General features: G+C 38.5%; 1 long non-coding RNA gene across 1 annotated transcript; it reads right to left on the bottom strand.

The window, feature by feature from the left end:
* Positions 1–4,724: 4,724 nt before the first annotated feature.
* LOC308327018 lies at positions 4,725–5,283 on the bottom strand. The gene is made up of 3 exons (XR_013965158.1): positions 5,259–5,283; positions 4,937–4,969; positions 4,725–4,826 (listed from the first exon to the last, which is right to left on the bottom strand). It is a non-coding gene; the product is annotated as an uncharacterized lncRNA (long non-coding RNA).
* Positions 5,284–15,157: the final 9,874 nt, after the last annotated feature.

Below are 15,157 nucleotides of genomic sequence, written 5' to 3'. Positions count from 1 at the left end.
GAGGAGCCATCAGACATCAGATGGTGACATATTTTCTCTAAGAGTTTCAACCTTGCTTGTAAAGTAGTTGTTAAAGTATGTGGCAATTTCAGCTGGTTTAGTCAGAAACTCTCCATTGATTTCAATAAATGAATTAGTCTGGTGTGCAGATCTTCCCATTATTTGATTCAATATTTTCCATAATTGTTTTCCATTATTTTTGGAGTCATTAATTTTATTCTTAAAATATTCTTTCTTTTTGCTTCTATTTATTTTAGTGACATGATTTCTTAATTTACGGTATTCCATTCTGTGAGACAGCAAACCAGATGAGTCAACCAACTTTTTAGCTTGGTCACGTTGCCTCATGATCGATTTGAGATCAATGTCAATCCAAGGGGCGCCATTGGCCCTGACAGTTGTTTTTCTGACAGGAGCATGTTTGTCTACAATCTGCAAAAATGATTTCATGAATATCCCCAAAGCTACTTCTGGGTCCTCCTCAAGACAAACAGTTGACCAGTTAACATTTTTCACTTCATCAATAAACAGTTCTTGATTCAAATGTTTATACGACCTCTTATGTATAACCAAGCAAGGTGCCTTTGGTACCTTACTTTTCCTTTTAATAGCAATTAAATTGTGATCAGTGAAGCCAAGAGCTATCGATACTGTTTTAGTAAATTTTTCAGGAACATTTGTAACTAGACAACCTCGGAGAGGTCGCAATTTAAAAAAATTGCAGAGTGTGGTTGCTGCAATCGTTATGTTGTTTATGGGCTGAACTCGCATAATTTGTTTTATTGTATTGGTATCGTGACAGTAAGATTGCTAGCCAATTATAAGGTCACATCAAAAACAATCCTCGGGAGCTCTGGAAGGTACTAAACATCCAACTAGGCTGTGGTCAGAAACTTAAAACCAGGTTTACTAACATAAACATCAAATCAAATAACACCCTTATCACTGACAAGCTTGATGTAGCCAATCACTTGAACATCTTCTTTACAAACATTGCAACAATGCTGGTTAACAAACTGCCCTCCCACTCGCTCCTATGCCACCAAAATGTGGAACGCCCTACGACCAGTCATTAAGACATGTGAATCCCATGACTCCTTCAAAACTGCTCTCAAAGGGCACCTACGGATGGCTGCAATTCGAAACTGGCCTCTGTAAAAGCTGATTAGCAGATTTTATCTGGATTGTACTATGGTTTTGTATGGACGTGGTGTTGCACAGATGGCATCAACGCATGGTGTTGTGTGCAGGCGCCCTGCACTTTGTCCTTCTTTTATCTGTTGTACTATATTTTTGTATGGACGTGGTGATGGGTGCCTGCACATGTGCACACATGGTATCAACGCATGGTGTTGTGTGCAGGCGCCCTACACTCTGTCTTTCGTTTTCTTTTATCCCCCTGTTCCCCTCACTGTATATGTTTTTTTATTTTTTTCCTTTTTGCTTCCTATATGATGAATTCCTGTTCTGTTCTTTAACTTCATAGAAGTGTCTATTTGTTTGTCTCTAAATGTTTTGATGAATTGAACAATGTGGACCCTGTTGTAAACAAGTGTAAGGCTTAATTGGGTCGTCCTTAACAGTCTTTGTATCACTCTGAATTTTCTTTTATATCAATCAATGACGGTACCCATTATTTTACACAACCTTGAACCTTGTTTTATTTTTAAGATTTGTTTTTTGCGTCATAAATGGGACACTCGAACAAATGACACGCTGTCAGACCAGAGCTTATTAGAACTATAGCCTGCGTGCAGTATTTATGTTATATATATAAGCTGGTATGCATAGAGATAACATGGGACCACAAAGCAAGAAGCTGCTTAAGCTAATGATTAGTCATCATTAACTATTATACATTGTGTTAAAATGTTTGCAACATAATTGTATCATTATTGATTTAAACCGCTATTGTCTGCTTCTGACTGCAGGTGGAAACTTCAGCCCTGTCAATGTAAAGGCGCCATCAAGTGGTCAATAGTAACATTGCATGAAGTCAGACAAGAATATCAGACAACTGATGTTATTAATTGTTTAATGTCAAATATGACAATGGATGCTGAAATAAAATTATATGAAATAAATAAATGATTTACTGCCTATTAAGGGCAGCACAGATAAATCTCCCTGCAATGTTTAGTTTCTGCTAGTCTCTCAAGACAGACTGTTGCCTCGCGTCAACTAGTCTGTCGGCAAGCAGTAGAAAGAAACGTATCACTGGCCTACAAGTATGGACGCTGTAGTTCAGGAAGTCAGCCGCGCAATCACCCAATCACATTTAGTGGGCGGGATTTACATGTGTGTGTTGCTAGGAAATTTCGTCCCTCTGGAAGCAAACCTACACGCTTCCATTATTATTGAACATGGCTTCCTCTGGTCAAAAAACAACACCAAAGAAACCTATTACGAATGTATGTAGAGTTTGTGGAGATTATTTAAAGTATGGAGTAAAAGGACAAGTATTTAATTTATTCACAAATCAGGGATTGGAGACTAGTTTGGAAGCTATAACCGAAGAACCTGTTGTTGCAGACGATCCACTGAAATCGATTTGCTTAAGCTGCAAACAATTGTTGATGAAATATTCGCGCACCAAAGAAATTTTGGAAAAGGTTGGCGATTCGGTCAAAGAACTGTATGACCGAAACAATGCTAGACATAAGCGTTGTGCAACTGCATCTCCATCTCACCTCAAAAAAACGGGGAAGTGCTATCTAATCCCAGCTAGCAAGTTATGGCGCGCCGCCTGCGGGAGGCGGTCGCCGCGCGCCGCCGATCGTGTCCTCCGCCGGGCGCGTCGCACGATGTGGCCGCGTCGTTCTTGATCAGCGTGTGCCGTGCGCGCCGACGCGCGTGTAGCCGGCGCCCCGCTTCTCTGCCGCGACTCGAACGTCAGCTACGACGGCAGCAGCAGGACAGCGTGGAGCTGTCTTATGACACCCCCCCCATATATCCTCGATCCTCCCCCATGCTCACCTCCCTCCCACATATTTATAGAAACATAATAAAGCAGCAAATGTATACTTAATTTTGTTTCTTTATTAGGAAAAAAAAAGGTTACAATGAAATCATTTAGGCACATAGAAAAAATATGTAAACAACCAAGTTTAGAATACAAGTGGTTGATTTTTATGTCATTTTGCTGAGAATGCACTTTAAGACCACTCTGAGAACCACTGGCTTCTAAAATCTATAAAACACCAACTTTCCTGAAACCACCAGAACATGTTGGATAAGATTGTGTCCACATTTCCACAGTTTTCTGAAAAACCTATGTTTCTATATTAGTGGTTCTCAAATTATGTTATGTCAAGGACCCCAGAAATATTATGAAATTGGCCGCAGACACCTACAGTATCTGAAAATATGTTGTTCCAGGGACTACCCAGAAGCAAAGATGAGTTTAAAAACGTTTGCTCTGAAACAATATATATTCAAAGATTTGCACATTTTCAGGATAAAACTAAATAGCAGACCTACAAGCTCGTAGCGCGGTCCCTGGAACAACATATTTTCAGATTGGAGTAAATCGTTTGAACACCAATGATACAGAAACATCTAGGCTTTTCAGAAAACAGTCATACCATTCAAACACTTTTACCATAATTTTAAAAGCTGTTAGATTGTTGGCAGATTTACAAGCTCACAAGCTTGTAGATTTGCTAATACTAAAATGTGGCCCAAACACAGTGAACGTTTTAACTAAAATCTGCGAGGATTTAGAAGACATTTTGTGGAATCAGTTCAAGTTTAATTTCTATAAAACACCAAGTCTATTCTGTGTGGAGTTAGTTATGTAGGCCCAGTAATGTTGCAATAACAGTTACACAGCAATAAACAGAACACACAATCGAGATTCACCTTTTGAGCAAGAAATCGTGCAGCATACATTCAAGAAATTCAATGAAACCCCTATAGCGGTGGGTTTGAACCCTTTTCATGCCAAAGTTATTCAGCATTTGAGCCACGGACCACCATTTGATGAGCTGCCTGCCGTGCCTGTCCGTTTCCTTCCTTTATGAAGCCTGACTGGTGGTGGCCGCCAGCAGAAGTTCCAAAATGCACCCTGTCCAACGTCTCCGGCTCTCAGACCCCAGGTCCCTGTCACTGAAGTCCAAGATCCCCTGGTTTTAGCCACTTTAACCATTATTTAAAAAGCTGTAAGCTGTTGAAAACGTTTGTAGATTTGCTAATTTTGAAACATCGTGAAAATGTGGCACAAATCTGTAAATATATATTATTTTGCAGCAAATGTTTTAACTAAAATCTGTGAGGATTTAGAAGACATCAGTTCTCAAGTGTAAGTGCTTAAGTCTTTAAAACACCAATTATCTTCTGAGTGGAGTCAGGAGTTTCTGAGCGTAGCAATGTATGTATGTCCCCATGTCTGTATGTCCGAGCACGGAAAGCTGGGTGCGTTCCTTGAGGTCTGGATGTTGCGTATAGTAGAGGGTCAGGGAAACCCGACTGGTGGTAGCCTTTCCAGCAGAGGTTGCATTTGAAGTCGATAGGTCTTCCTCCAGCGAAAGTTCGTCTGAAATCACAGAATTAATTAAATAAATTATTTTCACCTTAATCATAGGCCTACCTACCATCACTTTTAAAAAGCTGTTATCTGTTGAAAAATAGCAGATCTACAAGCTCATAGTGTGGCACAGAGTGCCACAGTACTCATCATAATACACCTCAGTCATTTAAAATCTTATGATGGTAACAATGGTACACAGTTACACATTGTTGGGTGCCAATTTTCTGTCCTTGGTAAAATGAACAATTACCTTAAATTAAAGAACGATGTCTCAGCTCTGTACAGCATGTCACCTTGTCTGTAAAATGAAATCAAATTCAAGTCAAATTTCTTTCAAATGTAACAGCAAACTTGAGGCAAGAGAGCTTGTAGCATGCAACCTTAATTCAGTGGTAGAAATGTTCTTACCGTTTGTACGCCCAACAGATCCAAGTCCTGTGTCTGAAATCACAGTAACAACAAAATGGTAAACATTGTATGTACATAAAAATCAATTTGATGAAAACAGAAGATCTACAAGCACACAATGTGCTGCGAGCTTGTAGACCAGCTATATTCAGCATGCAACCAAGTGTAAAAATCAGGCTTAGAATAAAACAACAAAATGACAAAAATTAAATCAAAATGTGTTGTAATTAGACAAATCTTTATTTGCAATTGTGGCCTAGCAAAGTTCCTTTAGAGGAGACAACAGAGAGAAGAGTAAAAGAAATGGCTCAGAAGAACGTACCTGCATGGCAATGCTCATTTTGGTCACTGCATCTGCACCTATAATAGAATAACAAAAAAAGTCTGTTTTAAACATTAGCCTACTATGTGATATTTTTTACATTTGCAAGACAGACATTTGACGAAGATTTAGCCTTGCAGACCCCACATACACACAGACCCCATGCTGTATTGATGTGGTACCATAGGAGAAGTTCTAAAACAAAGAATGACAAAAAAATGTGATTTACAGCTAAATGCTGTTTATGTAGTCTACACAAGCAACGTATCAAATCTTATCTAATTCGAATAATTGTGTTTAAGGACTTATCAACACAATAAGAAGTTACCTGTTAAAATAGCATGAGTTATACGTTTGCTAATGCTAACCTTATCCCCTCGTCCAAACAATAGATTGCCCAGGTAGCTAGGCTAGCTAGCTAGAGGGAAACATACACAGATAAAGATCGAAACGATTTTAACACGTGCAATTACACTACACACGGTAGATATCGGATATAAAAATACACTGACCTTTCAACTGAATTTCTCCGGAGAAAAACTGTGTAAGAACTAATATAAGCATTTGTTGGAGAGTCTTGTCTTCTGCGACTGCCTCCACCCCCGTACGTCGATTCAACAAAAACAACAACACTGCAATGCATGCCGGGTAAAGCCTCGGCTCCAGGCTAGGTAATAACAACAACAATAATAATAATAATAAATATAACCGCAAGAAGAAGAAGTAGAAGAAGAATCCACTTAATTATATTCAATAGTTAAAAAATTATGTATTTTATACATATAATGCACATCCTTGTCTGAGAGAGAGAGAGAGACGGGCGGGGGAGGCAAGCCTTACGTCAGCGTGAGGAGGGACTGTAAATCGCTGTAAATTCACGATCGCATTAAAAAGTAACTGATCGCGATCGTTTGACGCGCGGACAGCGGGGGGAAGGCCAAGCCAGCCCGGGCGTGCTACGCTGTGAAGGCGACAGCGGGAGGCGGTAGCTAGCGGGGAAATGTTAGCTGGGATGTTGTCCTATGTTGAACAAATAAGTGTAAACTCCGTCAAACTAAATGTAATGTAAACTGTGTACAGTACAAAGTATGAATAAAAGCGTTGGTTATGATTAAGTGTAATTAACTTCAATCAAATGCGTTAATTGTGTTGTGTGCTAATATTTACGTTTCCCAACAAATGACCCCTTTATTTAAGCAACTTCAGAACAGTCCGTGACGTACAAATATAACGGACGTAAAACAAATGTATTTTGCAGTACAAATTAAAGTTATAAAAGCTTTGGTTTAGTGTTCAATCTGAAAGTGAATTGATTTGGAAACCGCGGGGGCTCCTTTTCACACTGTTTCACAAATCACATTAGGATACAAAGCCTTTCAGACGTGGTATTATCTATATTTTTGCTTTAAACTTTGAGAAGGGGTCCATTACGTTTTACAGGTCAACAAGGACCCATTATCTAGTGTAATCAATGAATATAAATCCTCTTACATTAGCTACATTTATTGTCTAAATTTCAAATTGTGTTGCATATTTATAATAAACTTGATTTAATGGATGGTTGGGTCCATATGATCGTTTGACAGTACTAAAAGTACATTCAGTGTATTTTATTTTAGACACTAATCCCTTAAATACTCAGCACTTGATCAAAATGGGTGATCTATAAGGTCACAATACTAGCACTGAGATGCATTGTGACTCGTGAGTTTAAAGCTGGCTGTTTTTCTGCATGCCATGATGCAACATGCATAAGTAGTAGTACACATGGTTAAATTGTATTTTCTAGCATTATTATGATTAAATGTTAATAAACGGCATGTTTTCAGAGTCTGTAGATGCATTCTGCCCAGCATATGCTGCAGAAATGCCTCGCTCCGTCAACATTTTCACTTGCTCTTCCATTATAGAAATGAGTGGGCATATAACAAAAACGATAGCGTCCTTTAGCCATCTCTCTGGAAAGGCTTCGGAAAGTAGGGAACACACCGTTGGCCAAGCTTGATATACGAGGCTTTTTCCAAAACCAGTAGGTAAACATAATAAAACATCTCGTCGATCGATTAAATATTTCAAACAAATGTGCTGAAGCGGTTTGATATGTTCAACATTGTGTAGAACAGCAACTTTTCCTCCTCCGTTACATCCATGTTTTGTTCCGCAAAGGAATGGTTGAAAGTAGGAATGAAAACAGTGCGACACAGCGGTAGTAGTGGAACTCGGCGGAAAAGCAAGGGCCTTTTCCGGTTGATAGAAATTCTAAACAGACGTTGCCCCCAGAGTCTAATTTCGAGGAACAACAGCGGAGGCGCTGTTTTCCCGAATATTTGACGATGGGATTCTCAGATTGAGTTTCTGCAGGTCCCCTGATACACACAAAGACAGAGAAACAGTGCACACAAAGCACAAAGTTGTCGATTTTTTTGAATAAATGTAAAAACAAGATGTGACATATGATGTTATGAAAGAGTCTGAGTAGGTGTTGAACATTACAGTGTGCATTCCTTGTGCATGCAGCATCCGCCCAGTCCAGCCACTGATGCGTCCACTACACTGACACCTCCATCTGTTGGTGAAAATATCAATGTTATATGACTTTTATGCGTATCCATGAAAGTAGTTACATTTTACAGTTTTTGTCTAGAATGAAATGCCCAAAGTAAAGTCATTAGTTGATGTCAAAACAGTTTTTGGAATTATATCTTTTTGAAATATTGCTAATAATCAAGGGAGGTCGAAGTCTTGTGTATGGATTTAATCTATCTTTTCATAGCGACCTCTGAAAAATTGAAAGATGGAAGAGGCTTGATTTGTGCTACATTTATTCTTTAAAAACAAGTGTTAAAATGTAGCTTTATTGATTGTGAGACTCACAGCAGTTTGGATTCCCTTGAGGTTCGGAGTGAAGACTGCGTAGTAGATTCCTGGTTATTGTGTGACAGCCCAGTTTCTGATAACATGTTCGCAACATGTGTAGGCACAATGCAAGGAATAAATGCATTCGCCATGTATCCGAAGGAAGTCTGATCCAATCACTTTTAGATTTCTCCAGTTTAATCCTGAGTTTAAGTTTTTTAGTGTTCAAGATCTAATTTTAGGCATGTTTAAGCCTTGAGGAAAATCCGTGTTGAGGTTCTTAATCCACTGTTTTTCATTAAAACGTCTTTGTCCTACTGTCCAGTTAGGATTGTGTTGAAGTCCAGCGCATTTTAGAGCTCCAATGCCGTGCGCCATGAAATGTTGCACCAATCTTGTGGTTGTCTTTTTGGCATTGTTAATATTGTATCTGTGTCGTCCCAGCCTAGTACCTATTGTTTTACCTGTCTCTCCGACATATTGTAAACCACATTTTTCACATGTGATTAAATAAATGCAGTTGCTGGTTCTGGCTGTTATTTGTTGTTTAATCTCCAAGACGCGTTTTGTGGTTCTATTTTTTACTAATTGTTTGGGTTTGAAGTATTCTGGTCCCTGGCGTGCTGGTGTGTTGATTTCTTTTAGCTTGCTGTGTACTAGATAATCTTTAAGGTTTTTATTTTTTCTGTAGGCCGATATAATTTTATAATCTTTTAGAAGATCGTCTGTTCGGTTCTCAAAATTCCTTTTTATTCTGTTGTTGGCTAGGGTTAGGGGGGGGGGGGGGCAGTCAGTGTAGCGAAGATGATGAGTTTGGAAATAAAAAAGTGTCATTTTGCACAGCTACACAATGTATATCAGAAATATTATTACAATGTTACAAAACTTACGTTTTTCTGGCTCACTTATATCCAGTTATATCCATGGTATCTATAACAAATAAATATAAATGATATTACTTGCATCAACACTTGATAACAACATTATGGAACATTTAGTTCTATACTGAAGTGATGATATTGAATTTGTGTGTGTTGTGTGTGTGTGTGTGTGTGTGTGTGTCAAGGTATATTTTCGCCAGCTTTCCTAAATATCACTATTGCAAAGCTATGTAGGCTAATTCATTAATTGTAGTCTAGACATTTATAAAGAATAAGCTAAGCTTCTAAGCATAGAAGGATCCCCATTGTAAAATATGTGGGAACCACTGGCCTAATTAATGAATTAATTGTAGTTTCCTGGATATCACTAATTAACAAACGCCTTAGCACTGTGATTGTATGCATTCAGTAGCGTGAGTCCCGTAGAGATGATTCGGTCATGAACGAACGAATCAAAAGAACTAGTTATTTTTGGTGAACGAAACCGATCCGTTCACTTCCGTGAACGATCCGTTCTTCGTCCGTTCGCATTACGGGGATTCGCCCGGCGGGGCCGTGCTCAACAACTGAGAATGCAGGGTAATCATTTCAAATTTGATAGGTAGGTAGGTCAAATTGATGTAATGCCATTGGTTGTAAAATGTTGAACCTTATGAATGCGTAGAGGGGTTTGGGGGTGGCTTATTTGCTACGCAACGTAACGTAAGCACGTAACACAGTATTTTGAAATTAACCGCTTATACGTGTCCTAGTGTAGTTTGCGCACACCAAAATATACTTCAACGTATCAACATGTCCTCTCCACTGTCTCCGACTAAAATCCCCCGGGCCAACTCCGCCAAAGGCAATAAGTTGCATGACAAAATGTCTTTGATTTATGTAAGTAATTATCATTCACACATCCACAGAAAAAGTTTAAATGAAGAAATACACACATGTGTTTTTGCATCCTGTTAATACATGCAGGTCGACTTAATGTTATTGTTTTTTATTATAAGTATCGATGTCAGACCGCCGAGAGATCTGCACTGGCAGACAACATTGCAGTGGTGGGCCGCGAGGTCACGGCAGAGGTTCAGGACTTGGAACAGCAGCGTGGGCGGCTTCAGGAGAAGCTCGCCTCCCTCGAGATCCGCAACCTTGAGCTGAGGCGACAGAAAAGTTCCCTGGAGTCACCTCCATGTCCGTCCTGTAGCGGTCATGGTGAGTCATTCATTTAGTTTAGGTAGACTATATTATTGAAATATAATGACTATATGTATTTGTATGCGAGCGATCCTACAATGTTGTCTGAAAACGTTCTTTCTTTTATTCACTCTTACAGGATCAAGAGATGCTGGGATGGCAAATTAATTATTAAATATTAAATAAAGTGGGGGGGGGGGGAGAAATCTTACCAGTGTGTTCTGTCTGTTATTTCTCTCACACACCCATGTTCAATTACACTAACTAGTATATTATGTATTTGTGTGTATTAAATGAGCATCATAATATAATCTCCCGAATAATTATACTGCTGTTAATGCTGTTTGTGATTGTTGTATAAACGTTTGTTTTACTGGGCACAGAGTAAATCTTTTCCAGAAAAAATGCAGTCCAGATATTGTGAGTTTTGTGCCGGTGTAGAGATAGTTTAATCGTTATACATGTGAAAAAGCTAGAAACAGGCTTACAAGTTTATTATTATATAATTTATTCCAGCCTTTTCAGTCATTTACTCTCAGGCACATTTATTTTGCCTATACAGTATTTGATCCATGGACTAGCATTTGATGAGATTAGCCTCTGTTTTGTTTTCATACACTTTGGTCCACAATTCCATGATGTGTAACCTGCCCAATCTGGCAACACGGATTTTGGTTCAGCCCAATGTTGCGTGCGCATTATTTCATGTTTGACGTGTGACACAAACAACCAATAGCATTCTCTGACACTCCCATAAGCTGTTTGGTTTAAAATCAACCGCGCACAGTCTACAGTCTCTCTTACAATATGTCTACCGGCAGCACCCCCCGTGAGCGATCCTCCATTTTAGGAGATGAGTTCGAGCTATTGACGGTAAGTTTTAACAGTAAATGTCGAGTCCAAATATTTTTCTAATTCTCACGACCCCTTGTATCCAGTGGTTTAATATATTTGTGTTTTGGTTGGTTTTTTCTTTTACAGCATAGAGTTAACGACATGTCTGTGAGCCGGGCCGATCTGCAACATACAGTTGTGTCAGTAGGCAAGGCCATTGTTGTGGCTCATAGCATCCTCACATGGCAAGTAAAGTTTCTGGAAAAGCAGATTAAAGATTTGGAGGCTTCAAATTCTGTGGTGCAGAAGAATGTGGCCTTCTTGCAGAGAAGGCCACCTGCTATGGCCGTGACATGTGCCTCCTGCATGTCAGTCTTTGAAAGTAAGATGCATTTATAATTCCTAGAATACGTTGATTCTTAATTGGGTCTAATATAACACGATTTTATTTTATGATTATTAAACTTTAGACCTGGACGCAGATTTTGAGGAGGTTATATGTATAATAATTATCATAGGTTTATTGATTTATTGATAGATTTCTATTTTCTGAATATTTAGCCATGGACGATGTTCTTGGTGGTGATGCGGCGGCTGAGGAGGGAATGGAAGGAGGTAAGCTGATACTTAGCAGAGGTTATATGTATAATAATTATCATAGGTTTATTGATTTATTGATAGATTTCTATTTTCTGAATATTTAGCCATGGACGATGTTCTTGGTGGTGATGCGGCGGCTGAGGAGGGAATGGAAGGAGGTAAGCTGATACTTAGCAGAGGTTATATGTATAATAATTATCATAGGTTTATTGATTTATTGATAGATTTCTATTTTCTGAATATTTAGCCATGGACGATGTTCTTGGTGGTGATGGTGATGTGACGGCTGAAGTCGAAGCAGGTATATTAAATGAATTCTGCTAGACGACATAGACATTTATAATACACGCAATTGACATCTTTAATAAAAAAAAATGTAATTTTATATTTCTATGACTATTTAGCCACCAATCCTAATTCTGGAAGTGAGTTGGAGGAGTCGGAGGAGTTGGAGGACTGAATGTCAAATGTATAGCCTATATTTTTTTGTAAACTTTATTTTTTTTACATTTTACATTTTTTACATTTGTCATGTTAATTTTTTTGTAATAAATATGTATACACTATGAAGTTGTTTGTCCAATTTCTAGTATCTTAATCAAACATTTGTTCATGTACTAATGATTTATTGTTATAACTACATATTTACATTCTGCAGTATCAAATGCCATAATTTGTTAAAAGAAATTAGGCATGTAGACGTAATGGGACAGATGTTTCATCGATTTGCGTCTGAGTTTATATTGTGTATACACACACTGATGTGTTTTTCTGTATTTATTATTTATGTATTTAGCGTAATTCATTTAAGATTGTAAATGTTCGAGGGCACTGGTACACTTGGTACGAATTTAATCAATACATCCAAACCATCTTTGTTGCCGTGATTGACGATATTTTGGGCTTTATTATGACAAATATGATGTAGCTTAGCTTAGACAGCTAATAGTGTGACTCGGGGTCATGTTTATGCTGTTGAACCGGAAGTGATATCGTCAGAGTCGATTTCAGCAGAAGAACAGAATGAAAATATTGTAACGTTATTTCACCATAACGTGGTTATTATTAGTTGCTTTGGAATGTATTTGCCATGAAAATTAAGGTCATAATAATGCAGATCGCATCGATATGTAATATAGTGCGATGTACTTGTCTTAGCTACAGAATTGACGATTGATGTCAATATAATGCTAACTGCCAGGTTCTGCGAGAGAAATAAGCAACCCGGTATATGAAAACAAGCACAAAATAGCGAAAATAGCTGATCTACAAGCATTTAACAAAACCAATCCTGTCCCTGGCATACATTATTTGTTTTGCAGACTAATAATAATAATAACAGGCTAATATAGCTATCATATTTGTACTAATCTGGAGCATTTACATAGGCCTAATTTATCTGCCACTGTTTTTTGCATACTACAAAATGCCAAATAAATACAGTAGTCTATTTAACTTATAATAAGCAGACATGGCAACACTGCTGGTTGAGGAATGAAGGGAAAACAGTGCCCTAAAGTCACATATCACTGCTGAAATGCTCTAATTTGGGATTCTGGTTATTATGATAACCTATAACAGTAATTGATAATACATAACGATATGATGGTGTTCTTTACAGTAAAGGTACCAACAATACATGGTGTTAATAAACAATTTAAACTATACGCTATACTTGGTCTCTACTTATTTTTACCATGGGTTTGAAAAGTGCATATATATGTTTGGTTATGTTTAATTACTAATGTCCAGAATCAGAAGGGTTGGTCACCACTTTTAGTGTAAGCTGCAGCATCTTAATGATCTCCCATCTAGAACTGGAAAAACAACATTCCTCACCTATAGGCCGTTGCTAATGTAATTGTTGCAGAGGGGTGTTAATGTCATTGTGCTGGGTGTGGTCAGGGTGCTTAAATGGGCAGCTTAGCTACTTACTATATTGCCTTCTATATTGCCTTCTTGGGGGGGGGGAGCAGTCATGATTTAACAGCTTTTTCCTCTGTGTATCTTCATGTGTGTTTTTAGATTACCAGTATGAGTAAAGCCCTTTTTGCAAATTTTACACTCAAAGGGTTTATCCCCTGTATGAGTCCTCATGTGTACTTTTAACTCCACAGTGTGACTGTACACGTAAAGGTCTTTTCCCAACTGAGTAATTGTGTGTGTTTTTAGACTACCCCTTTGACTAAAGCATGTGCCACAAACTGTACATGTAAAGGGCTTTTCCCTTGTGAGTCCTCATGTGTACTTTTAAATCCTCAGTGTGATGGCAACCCTTGCCACAAACTGTACACGTAAAGGGCTTTTCCCAACTGAGTAATTGTGTGTGTTTTTAGACTACTCCTTTGACTAAAGCATGTGCCACAAACTGTACATGTAAAGGGCTTTTCCCCTGTGTGAGTCCTCATGTGTGCTTTTAAATTCCCATTGTGAATACAGCCCTTACCACAATCTGCGCAACTAAAACATTTATTACCTGTGTGACTCCTCATGGAGTGACTTTATTTTGGTGATTTGGAGCAGCTTGTTGCTCAAAGACAAACTATGTCCTCCCATGTGTTGTGTACTGTATGTAGTGTTGAACATTAACAACTAGTGATTGACAACATTTTGCTAATGTCATGTCACAGTATGATGCACACTATAATTTATTCAACAATCACTATCATCAAACTGGGAAAATTGTGAATCTTATATTTGCAATTGATAGAATAATGTTGTATTGATGTGGTACCTTAGGGAGAAATAACTATATTCTGTAAAAACAGATGTATGTAGCGTATTGGCTTGAATATAAGACTACTATATTTTTAAATGGGTTGTTTTTGGATTATGAAAAAAAAATTCTAGCTCACACCAATGACAGTGTGCCAATGTTGTCAACCATGTGTTAAGGGTGCTGGCCAATCTGAAGATTTACTAGTCCTTAAAGTTTCAATAAGTATGGGTTAAGAAAAGACAATTTTATTGTAGTAGCCTGCATTTTTATTTAAAACAGGACTGAAGTCCCCTTTTCAAATTGTCAATGAAAATGTCATTTCCCTGTGTTGTGAAATGTACTCCATCTGGCAGGAAATGACTGTCATCAAGTGTACTGATGGTTTTGTGGAGTACAATTTCTCCATGGACCTCTGGTAGGAATTTCTCAATTTGTTTGTTGATGTATATCCTTGCTTTGTTAAGCCTAGTCGGTTTGTTACCACCCCTCCATGCTCTTCTTGGTGCTAGGGCGGAGAAAATCAACTTGGTGGCTGGGCAAATTGTATGTATGTGCAGGAGATCAGTCTTCATGTTCTGGAAGAGAGCCCATTTTTTTGTATTCCCCAAGTCATTGGCTCCCGCGTGTATCACGAGGAACTGTGGCGGTGCTTTTGTGCGCAGTTCCTTCTCAATTTTGGGAACGACGTCCTTCCAACAAAGTCCTCCTTTACCCATCCATTGGATCTTTCCTGTTGCTATGCCCAGGTTGATGCCCACCGTAAGTTCAGCTCTGGGCAGAGCCCTTGCCACCAGACTTGAACCGATAATCCATACTGTTAAGTT

Source organism: Protomyctophum bolini, assembly GCF_963924005.1.
Source record: "Protomyctophum bolini genome assembly, chromosome: 13".
Classification (NCBI taxonomy): Eukaryota; Metazoa; Chordata; class Actinopteri; order Myctophiformes; family Myctophidae; genus Protomyctophum; species Protomyctophum bolini.
Note: the sequence above shows the minus strand (reverse complement) of the source record. Positions and strands in the feature narration are given on the sequence as shown.